Source organism: Capsicum annuum, chromosome 10 (assembly GCF_002878395.1).
Source record: "Capsicum annuum cultivar UCD-10X-F1 chromosome 10, UCD10Xv1.1, whole genome shotgun sequence".
NCBI classification, from domain to species: domain Eukaryota; kingdom Viridiplantae; phylum Streptophyta; class Magnoliopsida; order Solanales; family Solanaceae; genus Capsicum; species Capsicum annuum.
In genome coordinates this window covers 48,471,998-48,477,997 of record NC_061120.1, presented here as the reverse complement: position 1 = coordinate 48,477,997, position 6,000 = coordinate 48,471,998, and positions in this window count along the sequence as shown.

Here is a 6,000-nt window from a genome sequence, read left to right as displayed (position 1 = left end):
ATATATAGAGGACAAAGCTAAATCTATGTCTCATGTATATGAGTTGATAGATATTCAAGAAACGTTAGGAAAGGAAATATAGGAGTTAAGGATTAAGTTGGGTGCCAAAGATGTTGAAATAGTGCACCTGAAGTTGCAAAATCAGAAGTTATCTTCTGAGGGACTAGGTGCCACTGATGAACTTACAGTTGAAAATGGTAAACTCAAGGCAAAAGTGGCATGATTGAATGGTGAAGTTAAATAACTTGATAATAAATTTAATGTTCTCACCAAAAAATTGTTCAATGCCCACAATGCCAAAAATAAAAGAATAGAGATGCTTCTTAAGTCTCTTTCCCCTAAACCTCCCTCAACCTAAGCTCTACTATCCTTTTTTCCTCATCAACCCTATGTTAGTTTTTTGTATTGATTTTAATATTGGCCTTCAAGGAAAGTTATTTTATGTTGATTATTTTAGCTTGATGCACTGGTGTTTAATTTTATTAATAAATGAATTCGGTTTTGTGATTCATTTGTCTACTTTATTTTTAAAGCTGTTCTTTATGTTAGGGTTGCCCCAGTGGCTAATTTACTCTTGGTTTACTATTAATCTTTTTCAATGAGGTCAAAAAGGGGAATACTAAATTAATGTGTAAGGACCAGGTGTATGTGTTCTCATGTAGTGCATGCTGATAGGGGGAAGTATGGTAAGGCACAATGATAGAAGGTGAGAAAATATGCTTATGTGCTAAGAGTTTTTGCTGCAAAAGATAACAAGGGACTAGGTAACTATGTTACATGATGGTGGAAGCATGATTGATAGGGGGAACATGTCCCTGTGCTGCATGATGGTGGAAGCATGATAATAGGAGGAATATTCATCTTCTGTAGTGGTAATCACACTGATTAAAGATGATGGATGTGTATTGATACTCAAAGCTTTGTGGTTGGTTTATCATTATCAAGAAGGGGGGAAATTTCTATATATAGTTTTGATGATGAAGATATGGCTACAAGGGACCAGGTCCCTGAATGTTCAAGGTAACAGTACAGCTGGCACACATCTACACAACTTTGTCGATTTGTGTACAAACTGGAAGGTGTTACTCGTACTAATTAGGACACCTACTCCAATGACATTTCAACCCTAATCATCACTCATCTACAAAAGAAAAAAGAAGTTTCTTCATCAAATATTTATTTGCAAATTAAAATAGTGAAAAGAGAAAGAGGAAAAAACCTATGTTTAGCTTAAGTTCTTATTTTTGTGTGCTGAATAAGAGAGTGTCTTGAGTGAGTTTTGATTTTTAAATAAATTACTCTGTCTATAAGAATAATGAACTTTCCTTCTTGATTTAGAGTGCTTAGATAGAGTTTCCTAAGACAAAAATTGGTTAGAGTTAACTAGTGTTGAGGGAGTATTGGTAGAGTTACCAAGGTTGCTGTAATAGAGTTACTATAAGAAGGAGGTGCCTAGAGTTAGGCTAAAATTGAGTCTGTAATCAAGAGGTTGATTATAGTGGATTTTTGAGGTACTTGTGAGGGAAAGCCGTGATTTTTCTTTCTTTGAGAAAGGGGGTTTCAACGTTAATATCTTGTGTTTTCACTCTTCCTGTACTGCTTTTTATTCCTTGTTGCTTTACTATGTTTTTGCCTGTGATTGACTTTGATGGACTTGGTCCCTTACTATATGGTGAAACCCCCAAGGGTCTCAACACATTTTTACTCCAAATCTAGCTTAACTTCCAATTTTTCATTCAAACAAGTCAAAATTCAAAACTTGAGCCAACAAGTCTGAATGAAGGCCAAATACCTAAATCAACTTCACTATCCAAAAATCAGGCATATCCCTACTGGTTTTTGGAAGAGTTGAACTCAAAATATTGTTGGAGAACAAAATCACAACTAAGTAAAACCATCAGCCAAGATATAATAATTCACCCCTACATCTACTAGAGGAGAAAAGGCATCAAAGCATAATTTAGAACATATTAAGGCTACAAAGAATACAAATAGTATCCAAAACTCGAACAACTTTGAGAAATATAATCATAGCTTAAAATTAGATAATCCAATACTCGATCTACTCCAACGAATAACCATAGACATATATCACCAAGGAAAAGCACTCGATAAAGTCAATCAGGCGACCCAAATACCAAAATGAGGATTTACTGAATTCTCCAATTTTATCCTAACTCTAACTCAATTGGGTCATGGACCATGTCACATTAAAAAGGGATATATAACTCCATACCAATACTAAAAACAAAACTATTACTACGAGATGAAGCCAATATCTAGAAAGTCAAGCCTAAGACCTTCCAAAACCAACATTAAGACTATTAGTAGGTAATGAACTAGATGAATCAAAATAACAAGTATCAAACTTACCAACCCTATAAATGGGATATAGAGAAGGATAAACAATGTTTAAATGTCAAAAAACTTGAAGGTCAGTCCTAAGATCTCAAATCAGAAACGGGTAATAAAATCAAATTTCCACTCAGAAACTATAACAAAACCATGGAAGACGAATATACCTTAACTTTCATAGCCCACTCAACAAACGTCTAACCTCACCAACAAAAGAGGAAATGGTCCAACCTTATCTTGCCAAAAGAGAGAAAACCATACAACTAAGATAATTGCCTAGGCCAACAAATAAGAATTATGAAGGTTGAAATTCTAACTAGATAATTCTAGGCTAGTCGTCTATTTAATAAGGATCAATCAACGTCAAAATAATGAAAATAACAACAACTAAAATAATGATACCATATAAGGTGTAGGTAGCACCAAAATGAAAATTAATAAAAAAATCCACTCTAGGGCCATAAGAAGGGAAATATTCCAAAGTAAAGGGACTTTAACCCAAATGCTACCCCTAGAAAAAATATAATTCTAAACCGCTCCATGCAATACTAAAAGAAACCATCTATGGGGGTAGTCACATAATCATGAACTCTACACCAAGGCACAAACAACTAATAAAAAAATATCAAGGCATATAATCATCGATGGGTATTGAAACCCCAATTCAACTCAAATAGAAAGTAAAAGATAAAAGATTAAAGGTGAACCTATACAGTTGGAAATTCAAAGTCATAAACCTGATATGCCTAAAGGAGAATGAATTTGAGTGGATTTATACATGAACTGAGCATCTAAATCAACTATTGAGGCTCTAAGTTTGCTACCTATAACTAAAGGTGACACATCATTATGAGACTATTTTGGATGAGTTGAATGACTAATAATCCCATACGAAGGACACTCTTTGTACAAATAACTGGTCTCCCCATAGCCATAACAAACCCCTGAAGCCCTACCCTAGCAAAAAACATGAGCTAACCCCAACTAGCTAACCAACTAATGCTGGGAACACTCCCTACTAAAATGACCATCCTAACCACAGTGGTAACATACCATAGGAAATCTAGGTTATAAAGGAATATATTTTGACCCTATCTAAACATCCAAATCATATTTGGGGCACTCCATAAACCAATGGTCATTCTCGCCACAACCAAAACTACCTCCTAAAATAATCTAAGGTACTGTAACCACTAATCTAGAATGGCCACCATAACCTAAAGATCTATGTTAAATAATTTGCAAAATCTAATGAGAGCTCTGCCCACTCTAACAACCATAACTAATTTGAGATCTGCATATAGTCTAACATGCTACTTATGTAGAATTGATAGACTGCATATAATGTTGACTTCTACTGAGAGGACCCTTACTCTTGGAATACCAATAACACTATACTAATCATATTGCCTCTTACTGCTATCTCTATAAGTCTTAATACATATTCTTTCTATGGTCCTTACATAATTAATAACATGAAAAAAACAAGACTCAATTGCTATTAAATACTCTGGCGCTAGATATAGTAGAATATCCAATCTTCTAATAAATCTACATACCATTTTATGATCTAAAGGATATAGCATATGAGTATGTATGACTTACTCAAGAACCCCACTCTCATACTGTCAAACTAATAAGGAACCATGCTAGATACCAACAAACCCAACTATGTTCCAAGAACTGCTTAATGTACCAGATATCATCTCAAATTATGAGGTATCCATAAAAAGGTTGTAATTCCTAATGTAGAATTTTAAAAGACTGAAGCAACCATAGAACCTACCAGAGCCTACGCTATCTCCAAATTCACTAGATTGCTTTGACAATCTTCAGTATTAATCTCAGACTCCCTAGACTATGCTGAGTTAAAGCTTCAGAAACACGTATAAAAGTCTCATCTACATCTATTGATAATCTCACACCATTCATCTAGAATAAAATAAAGTCAAAAAATATACTATAGGTCATAAAAATACAGATAAACAACAAGATTCAATAATAGAATTTTATAAGAATGCCCCATAGCCTCTCAAAGATAGGATACAAACATCTCTATATCAATGTATATGACTTTACAAAACACTTAACACTGGTACCAATAAATCGGTAAACCAAGGCTTTGATATCAATCTACCACAAACCAATTTCTAAGGTCAGGATGGTACCAACTATACCTACCAGTAGATAACCCAACCTATATATAATGCCCCAAATCTGGTATCTGAAATGCTACACAGTGCTCATGACTCCGAAGGACCACAAGCTAACCCATGACTGATATCTGTAATTGAGCACTAAATAATATACTATAAATATATGATATATAAGATATAAGGCCATAAGGTTCAAAACTAAACTAATACTGAATATAAAATAATTTCTGTAATGGGGTATAACAATACCCAAAATTGAAATAAAATTTAGAAACATGTTGTAGTATGAAAGCCTCTAAAATTGACCAAAAACTGTGGAGTTGATGGAACATGTCCCTAACTAAATTCGTACTACTAAAATAATAAAGTAATAAAATAATTATACATTTATCTAATGATGATGACTCACTGCTACTCTAGCTGTTGAACCTCTGATCTACTAAGGATGCTTGGGAGCTCATACTTCTAAACCTACGGTATAAAAAACCATAGGGCAAATGCGTCAGTACGATTGAATGTACTGGTATGTAAGTGAGGTAAGTTGAATGCAAGGGTTTATATATATGAACAATAATAACTGATTGATGACATAAACATGAACACGTAAGAAATACATGTATGAATAAATAAACTAGAATTGGGGTTATAAGAATACTGAATACTGATGTACTGACATCTGAGTTTACTAATACTGGGATACTGAATAACTAAGTCTATTGATGATATACAAAATTTATAGGTAACTGATATCTAAGGTTACTGGTACTATATTACTGAACTGGTAACTGAGTATACAAATACTGAAAAACTATCTGAGTTCTTTATTGGACTGGGTGACCATATCTGACAGTCCTAAATCTGAAGAACTATCTGAGTTCTAGACTGAACTGGATGACTGTATCTGACAGTCCTAATTCTGATGGAACTAGCTGAGTTTTGTACTAAGCTAAGCGACTATATCTGACAGTCCTGATATTTATAGAACTAAACTGAGTTTTATTACTGAGACTGAATATAAAACTGAGACTTAGGAGGTAATCATCTAATCAACACGTCCCAAATCTGAATTGGTGAGGTCCAACCTATCACCCTAGCTGGAAGAGTGTCAGTACCATGCCATGGGTATAGATAAGCTATGAGTAAACCCTCTTTGATAGAGAGATCTTTCGTCAACCCCTTCTATAAGGAAAACTCAAAGTATATGAATAGTTCCTAGAATCATAGAGGTACATTTTGACCTACGCTGGCTAACAAGTAAGCCCTCATACCTAGGTTCACTCGATGTTGAATCCTACTCCCAACTGAATAGACACTAAACTAATTTTCCTAGTTCAGACTAGGCATGACTGAGCCATTACTGATGGTATAGTTTTACTGTACTGAACTGACTTCACTGAGTTCCATTGAATAGCAAAATACTTCTAAATTTTGTCAACTGATAGAATGCTACTGAGTTTTGCTAGCTGATTGTGTTTCTAAGGTATGAAAT